This window comes from Condylura cristata, unplaced genomic scaffold (assembly GCF_000260355.1).
Source record: "Condylura cristata isolate star-nosed mole 26May11 unplaced genomic scaffold, ConCri1.0 scaffold00001, whole genome shotgun sequence".
In the NCBI taxonomy this organism is placed as follows: domain Eukaryota; kingdom Metazoa; phylum Chordata; class Mammalia; order Eulipotyphla; family Talpidae; genus Condylura; species Condylura cristata.
The window spans coordinates 43365558-43378569 of NW_004567102.1; the positions used below are offsets into that span (position 1 = coordinate 43365558).

Below are 13012 nucleotides of genomic sequence, written 5' to 3' on the forward strand. Positions count from 1 at the left end.
TTGCATGGGTGGTGGTCCTAATCCATATAATGGTGGGGGTGTGGTAGTGAAACTCCATGCAACTGGGTGTATGTTGGGACTATTCTTGAGCAAGAAATTATGGAAAAGGAACAATTTGGGGGGGGGGGTTGGGATGAATGATGAAAATTACTAGCATGGTTACAATATTATTGATGTAAGCTGTCTTTTACTTAAAAAGATGTTCAGGCCCTCCCTGGTGGCGCAGCAGGCTAAAGCACAGCACTAAGAAGCTAAAGGCACTTCCGCATGAGTTCGATTCCCGCCTGCCCCGGAGGTGACCACATGGCGAGTCAGACCTCTCCTGACCCACCCCTGCTCCCCTCAGCAGTGTACTTCATTGATCTGACTGTTCTGCTCCCCACTCTGTCTCTGGTGAATCCTCTCACCCTCGGCATCTCTGGCCTGTACCCCAGTTCTGTATGCACAAATAAATAAATCTTTTTAAAAAAAAAAAGATGTTCAAATGAAGATGTCAAACAGAAGGCTATTGTATACTTGGACAAAATGGAAGACTGGTTGATGGTATGATTTTTTTATTGCAGTTGAAGTTGTCTAGGCATAGAGTAGACAATCTGAGTCTCAGAGACACAGTACTTATATTACTAAAGAGGAATGAGTACTATAAGAATCCTATAGAGAGCAGGAAAATTTATAGCCAGAAAAGAATGAGGGAAAACAGGAGAGAATGGACTCATAGAAGCCAAAAGAGTAGCATGATACTCTAATAAGAAGAAAAGAGTGTTTGTTGATGTTAAATGTCAATATCCAATAAGGTGAGGTCTAAAAATGACAACTGAATTTAAAGAAAGTCAAACTAAGGTATGCATTGGTAACTTGGAGATCAATGTCTCCTGACAAACAGGAATTTGTCACTTTGTCACTGTGTAATCCCAGAACCATGACATGATCCTACTTGAGCATCCTCAGAAAGGCAGAGCTTCCCAGCTGATTACAGATTAAACTTAACTGATATCAAAAAAAAAAAAAAATCAGCACTGTTTTGGGTGAAAAGTAAAGATAGTAAACGGGCATGTTTTGTTCTTTTTTACTAGATTGTCTTGAAGATACTCACAGGACAAAAGACAGTACATCTGTAACTGTCACCAAGGCCTGTGTACCCATCCCTAGCACAGGCACAAATTGTCAGAATTCAGAGAAAGGAAAGATTAATAGATGACGTGGAATGTACAATCAAAAATAGAAACATGAAATGCACAATCAAAAACTGAGCATTCTTCAGGGCAAGAAGCTTTCTGGAAGGCTGAGATAATTAACACCTTAGGATTTACTTTCCAGTACACGCATAGCTCATTAGTCTTTCATAGTTGTCATTTTTTCCTTTGTACTTTCGCAAACAATTTTTTCAAAGGTTTGCTTACCCAAAAAATAAATTTCTTTAAAATGTTTTCAAGGTACAGCTTTTATGATTCACATGTTCCAGTAACAAACTAAATTTAACTGAAGTATCCAAAACATCAGCACTGCTCTGGGTGAAACATAAAGATAGTGAAAGGGCATGTTTTGTTCTTTACCTAGGTTGACAACTAGTTTTAAAAATATTATTTTTGAAAAAATATTCCTGCTAAATAATATTCTTCTGGAATATTAATATGTAGGAAGTGGGCAATTAAGGATTTGAGAAATTTGATAATCTTGCTTTTTCTTTGAAAACCAATTTGCTAAGCATTAGCAACACTTAATTTAATTCCTTAAATTAATTTCCTGAAAATGACGTAGATACAGTTTAGTCAAATGAAACAAAAGCAATGAGAAATACTGATTTTGTTAAACATGTTTGATAGGAGATAATTGTGAAACAACTCAGTTGAAGATCCTATGTTGTAGCCAACTTTGTGGGTCCCATACAATCTCCCTTTGCTTCCCCCCCCTAAAATGTGGGTATAGAGAAGTTCTTTCTCTGTCTTCCCTTCTGGAGCCTCAGTAGGATTGTCTGCTGCACAGGAGCTCCAAATAACCACTAACACACTCTAATCTACCCTTCACGAATTTACTCCACCAATGTCATGAGAGGACGCCAAGTAAAATAGGCAGTATTTTCCTCTTCTGGACACTCAGGTTTCCTGTGTTTTGTATGGGTGAATGAGGGTAGAGGAGTGATCGTCACATATCTTTGTGACAATATATGGCATGGTTCTGCTTCCCTGTACAAGCTGCACCGGTATGTACAGATTTGGGGAAAGAGTGGCATAAAATGGCAAGAGTGTGTGCGCACACGCAGGCTCTTAGTGATCCCTTCTACTCTTACCTGTCTTGGGCACTGGATCTGGAGGGGCTTCCATGGGCACATGTTTTAGTTTGCATTGTCCTGCTTTATACCTAGTGGTGACTCCACAGTTGCTTCAGTGAGGTCAGACTGTGATGGTGTTTGCATTCTGTTGTCACCTGGTCCCACTTACCACGGTCAACCTGACATGGCTCTACTCCTGGCACTGGACTGCGTCAGACCCTTTCTAGCCCCTGCACTTGCCTGATTCCCCAGTATTTCCACCTGTCTGCCTGTCCAAGACCATGCACAGGGTTTAGCTCAATACTGATTCTCTGTGAAGCCACCGCTCCAGATTAGCACTACAATTTTTTTTCCTTCTTTTTTGAAGCTCTCATCTATTATTCTGTTATTATCTGTTATTCTGTTATTCAGTTTTGTATGTAGCTGTATAGGATTGCCTTCTGTTGTTCTAGGTTATCTCCTTTGCTATCTCCTTTGTTAGCTAGAAAGTATATCAGCGACAGAAGCTTTAGCCTAACATATTAGAGCTAGGAAGGAACATTAGCATCTAGATCTATCTTTCATCTTTTATTCCACCTCTGCAGTTAGTAGCCATGATGCTGCAACTGTCGTGCTACACATACACATTAAGATGATCTCTCAGGGCACAATAGAATCTGAAGGAGGGAGGAAGAGAGGAAAAAGCACAGCGATTGAAAATGTCTGGCTCCAGGAGATTCTGGTGCCACCACCTCCTTGTCCACCTTTATCATGACTCCCGTTGTGTTCCCCTTCTGCAGAAATTCCCTCACTTATGCAGAATGACTTCTGAGCTACCCTGAGCAATAAGGTAGGCAACCTTTTTCACTTCCCCTCCTTTGTCTACATGACTTGGGGGCAAACTAATTAAGCACTCAGTGCCAGAGATTTAGACAGGACAGTAAGCAAAAAGGGAATAAAGAGAACTGAGATGAATTGTCCATGGCCCCCCACCTATGTACTGCACCACCTACACACACACATACACACACACACACACACCACCTGTGCATATCACACTCACCCCACCTACCTACACACACTACCTACACAAGCATACACCACTTACCTACACATTCACCCCACCTACCTACACGGGCACACACTATTTGTATTTGTATACACACACACCCCTGTGTATTCACAGCGCACACCTTTTCAATGAGCCATCCTAAGGTGGAGAACTATGACGAGCCCATTAGTTTTTCTTTTCAAACATTTGGCTGGATAGATGCAAACAGAAGAGACTCCAGAAGGACTGGATCCATGATTAGTATGATTTTACTTCTATTTGAAAAGAAGAGGAAAATTTTATACTATTCCATCAAGGAGAATTCGCATCTACACACACTGACATCTGCTTTACCTGTTGCTCAACATCGGACAACTCTTCAAATCCTTTTACTTGGATCACTGTTCTTTCCACATGAGAAAGCAGAATATCAGAGAAGCACGCTTGCTTGCCCAGGGGGACAGTAGCAGGACCAAGACGTGGGTCTCTCCATCTTTGGTGTCCAATCTCTGTGGTGTCCTTACATAGTACATTTTTCATAAGCTTTCCTTTTTTTTTTTTTTTTAACTGCTAACTACTTTGAGCTTTCTACTGTTTTCCCCTTGCCATATGCACAGATACTTGCCCCAGCCATCTGGGAAAGAGAAAAATCATATCTGGCAGGGGAATGAGTATGCAGATGCATTCTTTTTATAATTACTCCAGAGAAGGTTGTTGAAGGTATAATTTATTTAGCCCATTTCTTCAGATCTAGATTCAAAAGGCATTGTAATGTTCAGAAAAAAATATTTTATGTTGTACAGGACTCCAAGGACATTCATTCTTTCTTACTCTGTGGTCTCACTTTTCAGCATGTGCCTCTGACTTTAGTAGCTCACTGAAAGCTAGAACCTCAGCATTCATTTGACCCCCGGCTGTATTCTTTGCATGTCAGTTCCTGTCCTCCAGGCTGTTGCTCATGATTATATCAAAGATGGGAGCAGCTGGAATCAGATGCCTGTGATTATTAAGACAGTAATTACTGATCATGCCGACACCAGCAATATTAACTAGTGCTTAAATAATTGAAAATGTTACCTATGTGGCAAGCAGAGAATCAAGGTGTCAGAATAAAAGGCAGTATCTGGAATAGCCCAAGCAATAATAAAATGTTTTCATTCTTGTTTCATTCAGATATTCTGATGAGATGCTATGTGGAGAAAACCAAATTCCTTAAGGTTAATCGTTTGTCTTTCTTTACACAAAATAGAATTAAATACTAGGATCTTCAGGAATGCTGTTCTGGGAAAACAAATCTTTTTTGTTTGTTTGTTTTAAATTTTCAGGTTATTAGAAGAGAAATGCCCCATCTGCCACAGGAGTAGAAAGTGCTGGATGATGCGGTATCCTTATGCTGTACCTCGTGGGTTAGGCAGGACTTTAAAACTTGTGATTTCATTTATTGTCAATGAAAATACATGGAGGAGATGGTTCACCACTGTCCTGTGGAGAAGAAAAAGTTGGCTAAGGAGGGCTAAATGATTTGCCCAAATTATATTAACAATAACTTATGCAGCATGTTAGAAAATAAGATTTATTTGATACTTCATAACATGTTTGGGGAAATATAAGAAATACTGTCTTTCTTGGTGGAATTTACATTAGAAGAGCAAAGAAACAATATTTTCAATGGACTTTTAGAGTTTTCTTCATTGGAAGAATGATTATCTTTACTTTTAAATTTTAGTGCTAATTTAATTTAATACTACTTTGTTAACTTCACATATAGGATATAACTACCCTATATATGATAGTTCTAGTATTTATGCACTGAACTTGTAAATTTCTTATTATCCACCCAAATATTTTAATTTTTTTTTTTTTTTTTTAAAGATTTATTTTATTTGTACATACAGAACTGGGGTACAGGCCAGAGGTGCAGGGGCGGTGAGAGGCTTCACCAGAGACAGAGTGGGGAGCAGAACAGGCAGATCGACGAAGTACACTGCTGAGGGGAGCAGCGGGCGGGTCAGGAGAGGTCTGCCACGCCATGTGGTCACCTCCAGGGCAGGCGGGAATCGAACTCATGCAGAAGTGGCTTTAGCTTCTCAGTGCAGTGCTTTAACCCGCTGCGCCACCAGGGAGGGCCCAAAATATTTTAATTTTTACTTGGAAAGCAAGTAACATAACACAACTTCTCAATCTTCATATTTTATTTTTTGCTTTTAATAATCACTCTCTCATTCCAGTGCATTGTGCCAGCAGTTCATGCCAATTGTAGGCAGTAAGCAGCAGAGCCAACTCCAAAATTTTCCAATGCTTAACAAGATGCCCAAAGCCCATAGTTGTGCTTCCTTCTCAAAGGTCTGGATTTCCCTTAAATCGGAAAGCCCAGCATATACTCTAAAGGTAGGCACGTCTGGAGATTATGGGACAAACCTTTCTGGAAAGCATAGCCCTATGGAGAGAATAAACACTTATAAGCTTAGTCCAGCCCAGGGGGCCAATGTCAGAGCAAAACTTTGTTTTTTAGTATGTCACAAGATCCCCACCAGATAGTCCCATGACCCAAGTCCACTTGGATCCAAGTCAAAGCTCTAGAAAGAAGGGGTACTTTACAAGGAAGATAAACACCTATGGGCTCTTGGGTGCCTGAAGGTATTGGCGAGTTGAATAATGCTAGCACTTAGAATTTTATTGGCTGTGAAAAGGGGCTTTCTCAAGTCTTCCTGAGATGCTGCCATCATCCATTGCCTTCCTTTGGGCAGGAACCATAATCTTCTAATAAGTTGCCAAATGACCAACACAAAGGGAAAGAGGAGAGCCACCCACAGTATGTTCTCTAGGCTGTTTAGAAAGCATGGAGTGTTCCTCTGGCCACATACATGTGAATCTATAAGAAAGGTGGAATTGCAGACATTAAGGGGACAGGCACTGTTAAAAAAGGAAGACCCCATGAGTGTTACCATGGCAATACTGAATAGTATAATGTTACCCAGCATGCAGTTGTTAAAAACAAACAAATGTGGACAAAATTCTTCCTATGAGGATCAGTGTTCGTATTGAGCATCTCAAGCAGTCAAAGAGCTAAAATGACTTCCTTGAAACTCATGAAGTAAGATTATCAGAATAAAAATGAAGCCAAAGAGAAAGGCATTTGGGTTCAGCTGAAGAGCCAGCTTGGTCCATCCAGAGCAGAACACTGAGAACCAATGGGAAGGAGTCTGAACTGTGGAACCCAAGCCCTATGAATTTGTGGCACGACAGGTGTAGTGGGTGGGGAAAGATAAAAGGGTGTTCTCTTGGCTGGTGCCTCCTTTAGAAAAATGACTTTGTTGCACCTAGGGGTTGTTACCGATTTTACAGTGAGTTGACTGAATCAGGAGATTCAGCAATGGGTAGTGTTACACAGAGATTATGAAGGCTGAGAGGATGATTCCATCTTTGAGAGCCAGTAAGACAAACCCTGCAACTGTGTGAGCTGGTTTTCTATGTGTAGTTGGAGTTTCTGCAGTTACAGGTATGGGGTGCAAGACCAGAAAGGGAATTTTTATAATAGTTTTTGGGATACCAGCTTTTACTGAGGTGATTGAGAAATAAAGGTTTACTCAAATGATCAACTGATAGAATGCAATATTTTGATTTATGAAAAAATGTTCACTTTATCAAAGAAATATCAATAGAATTGGTAAGCTTTCAGATACTTACAACCTAAGTTTATTTAGTATGAAAACACTTTAAAGATTTTGTTTAAATCAGTATGTACCATTTTAACCAACTTAACCATTCAGAATTATATAACTTCTATTTTCAGTACCTGGTAAAATAATTTGTTTACGTGAGTCCTTTACCCAGATCCCATTTGCCATGCTTAATTTTTAAATAGCAGTATCACCTCCTGACACATGATAAAGTTGTTTCTTTTCCCATGCTGGTTTTGGCTATCTGTTCTCACATAGAAGGCAAGCTCAGCAGGGTGCATATTTTGGCCATCTTACTTACCGGCTCTCCCAGGCACCTAAAAGAAAGCCTGTAATGTGGTGGGCCCTCAGCAAATACTTGTTAATTACTAAGTCAAAAACCTGTCATTTTTCTACCTATGAACTTGGATTTAGTATATGTGTTTGTGAACAATAAATGAGGAATAGAAGCCTGAAGAATTACTTTATGCTATTGATCTTTGAGCATCCAGCACTTACCAGGATGCTCAATACCTTTAGCTATGCTTTTCTTCCAAAGACCTGGGAACACACAGTGGAGATTTGGTAGTGACAGGTCACTTCCCAATTTGTGATTTTCAACATATGTTATTGCACTTCGTGAGTAGGTCTTTATCTCAGAAGCAGATTCTAACCCTGTTCCCACAGACTGGGAAGCAGGTCTTACTGACATAACCACTGGATGTCTCACTCTCTTTCCATTTCCTATTCCTCCAGGACAGATTGTTTAAGGCACTGGGTGTTTTGGCGGTAGATGAGGTGTGTAACATAGATCTGAAGAGTTGTGAACCCAAACCCCTTCCTAAGTCATATACAGTGTTGTAAGTCATGACTACCTCAGTAAAAATAATACAGTTAAAAACATTTACACCAAAATGTAAAGTTTAACTTAAGTGAGAAGTGTCTGGCAAAGGAAAAAAGAAATTGTCCTAAAATGAGCCAGAAAGAATAATAAAAATGATGCATACTCTTAAGTTTTAGATATTTTTTTAGGAGTGTGAACACATTTCATTCTTAACATTCTTGGCAGTCACTGCAAAATGTGATGCTTGATTGGTTATTTGATTTACAGTGTATATGAATAAAACAAAATCAGTTGTGCAGGAGCATTGATGCAATTCGCTTCTTTATACTAGCACTGGAAAGTCCTTCTCAAGACTCTCATTGAAAGGGCCCTATGTGTAGTGAATAATGAACAGTGTCTTCCAAGTAATTTTTATAGGTTTCACATTACCTTCTTTTACACATTTATTTATTACACCTTTGTACTCTTTGCTCCCATTATCCAAAATTAGAGCATTCCTATAAAACTTGCTGTAATCCAACAGCATGTAAGGAGAAGAAGCAATTACCACTAAATCTTGGGCATTCCCAGATCTGAAAAATAACCTGTTAAGTCATGTCAAAAGAACCATATGAACCTAAAATAGCACAAGGTAAAATCAGGAATGATGTGGTAAATGCACATCCTGAATAAAGTGGTTCCTGGGCCAGGAGCTCTGTGGAGCTGCTCTCTTGCTCAGGGTGTGGACTGCCTCTCTGACAGCTGCTGCAGAACTAACTCTGAAAGCTATTTTCACTTTTTGTTGTAAAAGCAAAAATCTTTTTCAGATTTCCTTAGGTTAGCAAAAACAGAAACTTCACTTTTATAAATGTGAAATGGAATCAGGCCAACTTTTGAAAGAAGGGATGCTTGGATTTAGAATGACTGTAATTCAAGATTACAGATGGGAGGTGGTAAAATAGGCTTGAAGTCTCTAGCCCTTTTTTACTCTGGTATAACAATGATGACAGCTAACATTTTTGTAGATCTTATGTTCTTAGCAATGTCACTAGCATTTTAACTTACATTGACTCATTAAAAACTTGAAACAACAAAAAACTTGAAACCATGCTGTGAAATAGTATCATAAAGGCCTTTTTTACAGAGATTAAGGCACCGAGGAATTATCTATTTGACCAAACTCATTGACAGTAGGCTGGAAATTGAAATCACAGTTTAACTACAAAGTTTACAATCTTATGCATTTACTAAAGGTCTTTCTGGATTGCAAGGCTAAATTTAGAAGATCCAGAAGGGAAAATGGTTATGCTGAATTTTTTCTGGAAATATATCTATTGTAATTGAACTGTTGAAAGCTATTGAGCAATTGTAAAAAGATTCTGCTCTTTGGAAAATAAGTGGGTCAAGCTATTCTGTGTTATTAATGCTGGAGGCAACACAGCCTATGATAAGGGGTGTGAATGCAAATCATACTAGTCTGGGTTCTAATCCCTCCTCTGTTGCTTGCTAGGTTGGTGACTTTGGGAAAATTACTTCACTCTGTACCCTAAATTTAAGGTTCGATTCATATCTTTGGCTTGGTAGATTACTATAGGTAGTATTCTTGGAAATTTTTCCAGAAACACCAGAAGTTATTATTTTTTTGTTTTGTTTTTAGTGATATGTGAATAAAAAAAATATTCAGCTAAGCTATTATTAGGTAATTTCTGAGACATAAAGGAAATTGTTGTGATGTAGATGAGGATTCTGCTTTTCTTGTAATATACAGTTAAAACCATGGGCGATATCTTTAGCATGGTTTCTTCATGAGATAACATGATGATTTTGTTTTCATTAACAGTATGCAAGTTATATGTAGGATATCAAAAAGGGCAGTGATAACTTCACTGAAATATATTTTAAAAACAAAGCATTTGTGATCTTAGATTTTGTGCAATGAGACTATTAGGATTGATAAAGGAAGGATTGTATGTCAGTCATTGTGAAGTATCAAACATGATGGGTTTGACAGTCTTTTTTCCCTTTGACTTCCCCCACACTATTCTTCCTGGGATTCATCCTCCCACTTGTTGAGCTCACCCAAGCCTATTGACTGAGCAAGACAACAGACTCTACTCTCCTCCTCCCCTGTGACTCATGCCAAAAAGTCATGTAGCAATTCAAAGATAACTCATATCAAAAACCAGAATGTGGATAACATTCTTGTTTTTGACTTTGATTATTCTTTAGTACTTTGATGTTCGTACAATCAAGTGATATTTTAGATCAACTGTATCTCTTCTGGGGTTTTCCCTAATTACTCAAGCGAAATGTCTGTTGATTACATCACATCATGCTGTTTTGTTCAATGCAGTATCCATCACTATCCAATATTTTCTTGTTTACCTACTTGCTATTTCTTTCCCCTTGAATGAATAAAGGGACGTTGTCTGTTTTGTTTTACCTATTTTTAAACGTTCTATTGAAGAAGCACTGTATTATAGCATGTAGATTTTAAGTGTCATTATACATTAAAATCAGTACATACTAAGTACTACTCACCACTAAAAGTTTTATTTCATCCTTACATTGTACAATTTTCTTGATTTATCTACATTTTCTTTCCTCTTTCTGGTAACAGCTTATTTTGTTTTGTTTTAAATTTGGTTTATAATCCAAGTGTTTATTTTTGTCTTTTTTGGTTTGTTGATTTGTTTTATTTATATGCCACATATGAGTGAAGTGATATGAATTTTTTTCTATTTCTATTTGACTTATTTCACTAAACATATCTTCTGGCTCCATTCATGTTGTTGTAAACTCTTGATTTCATCTTTTTGTTTGTTTATTTTGATAGCTGAGTGGTATTCTATTAAGTGTCCACCCCATCTTTTTCATCTAGCCATTTGTTTATGAATACTAATGTTGTCTCCAACGTTTAGCTATTGTAAATAATGCTGCAATAAACATGGTGGTGTATATATCTCTTCAAATTAGTGTTTTCCTATTCTAGGTGGTTTTTTAATTTTTTTTAAAGGTTTATTTATTCATACAGAACTGGGGTACAGGCTGGAGATGCGGAGGGTGAGAGGATTCACCAGAGACAGAGTGGGGAGCAGAGCAGGCAGATCAACGAAGTACACTGCTGAGGGGAGCAGCGGGTGGGTCAGGAGAGGTCTGCCTCTCGCCCTGTGGATCACCTCCGGGTCAGGCGGGGATCGAACTCATGCTGAAGTGACTTAAGCTTCCCAATGCTGTGCTTTAACCCCCTGCACCACCAGGGAGGGCCTCTAGCTGGTTTTAAACTATGATTCCAGAGAAGGGAATAGTACATAGTGGAGTTAATAAATGTTTTGAATGTGTGAATATTTCTTAAATCCTTGTGCATCTCACTTAATTTGAAGGTCTTTATAGCTCCACCTCTGATACAAGGTTACTTAGTTTCCTGTTTTTGTCATCCTTCACCTTTGCCCACACTTATCATTGTTCATTAGTCCAAACATAGACTCTGAGTCCATTTCCTTTGTGGTCATATTTTTGTATAAATATGAGTCATTTCAAATATGGTAATTTTATTTTTATTAAAAATTAATATTTTCCACATGATTAAAATCATAACAGGGTTATAAACATTATTAGTGACATTATTAATGACAAATGTTAATAGAATTTTATTTAATTTTTCAGATGATGTGTTAAGTGTCCACTGGTGAAATTGTGATTTTGCATTGTTTACAGATATTCATAGTATTATTAGTGTTTTGATTTAGGAAGCATGGTACTATCCCTTTTTCATCCTAAATATGAATTTTAACATAAGTATTTAATGACATTAGTTAATAGTAAGAAAATAAATCTATATAGTTTGCCACTATTTGAACTGAACATTCTGACTTTAAAAAGTATTGTTCAAATCATTGCTCTGTTTAATAATTATAAAATTATGATTTTAGTGTTTCAAGTGCTTTCTATTGTCAGAGTAACTCATCTGTATTTTGTATGCATGGAAGGAAATATACACTTTCCTCTTTCATTTTAAGTTTTTAACTGTACTCCTAGTAACGGAGGACAAATTAACCAGATAAAATGCACACAGATTCATTTAAGTTTTTCATGACATAGGAACATTTATAAGGAAATGAAAACTCAAAGAAGTGGTTAAGCCTGAGTGTTCTTATGCAGGTTTGATGAAGAGTGGAAGAGACTTGGGAAAATGTAATAAGATAAAAAATTTAGCTAAGTGTTGTAAACTGGGGGTACACAGGGAAGCAAAGCTTACTCATTCATATTTGTCCTGAAGAAAGCATGTTGTTTGGGGATAAGCCTGTTCCTTCACCTAGCTATAATATGATACCTCTCATATGAGGGTTTTTTAACCTGCTTCAGGGGAAGATGAGAAGCTCTTTCCTCTGAAAGTTATTTTTTACACTCTTTTCTCTTAAAATATTCAATATGCCAGGGTGTCATATTTGGGGGTAATGTATCTTGTATCCCCTGATGTACAAAGCAGGACAATGTAATACGGTTTTAAAATTGACAACTCTCCTATAAGTGAACCCATTTTATATTTTTCTTTTTCCTTCTGACTTATTTCAGAAGCATAATCCCTTCCTGCTCCATCCATATTGCTGCAAGTGGTATGAGTTTATCTTGTTTTGATTGCTAAATAGTATTCCATCATATTTATGTACACCATATTTTCTTGATCCAATCATCTATCATTTGGGTTGTTTCCTGGATTTACCTAGATAACCAAATAAGATGGGAGGGGGGAAGTGTATGGTTATTACAATATAAAACACAACAAAGCAATACATAAATATTCAACAAAACATATTGAATATTTCAAGAGAAAACAAACAGACAATTATAAACCAGAGAGCCCCTACAGGGCAGGGGGACAGAGAGGGATTAGAAGGAGGGAGGAATGTGGGGAGCTATGGTGATGACAGGAGGGGAAGTAAACATTGTTATAAAATGAACAATAATGTAAATAGATATGTAAAAATAATTAACAAAAATAAATGAATAAAATTGACAACTGCTAGCCATAGGATTTTTTTTTTTTTTAAGATTTATTTCTGCATTCAGAACTGGGGTACAGGCCAGAGGCTCAGGGGCGGCGAGAGGCTTCACCAGAGAAAGAGTGGGGAACCGAACAGGCAGATCAACGAAGTACACTGCTGAGGGGAGCAGCGGGCGGGTCAGGAGAGGTCTGCCACGCCATGTGGTCACCTCCGGGGCAGGCGGGA

General features: G+C 38.0%; 1 protein-coding gene and 1 pseudogene across 1 annotated transcript in view; both read left to right on the forward strand.

The window, feature by feature from the left end:
• KLHL32 (kelch-like family member 32) overlaps window positions 1–13012 on the forward strand; it is a 167453-nt gene that overhangs the window by 15291 nt on the left and 139150 nt on the right. The gene's annotated exons all lie outside the window — the stretch shown is intronic.
• LOC105854300 lies at window positions 6075–6551 on the forward strand (annotated as a pseudogene).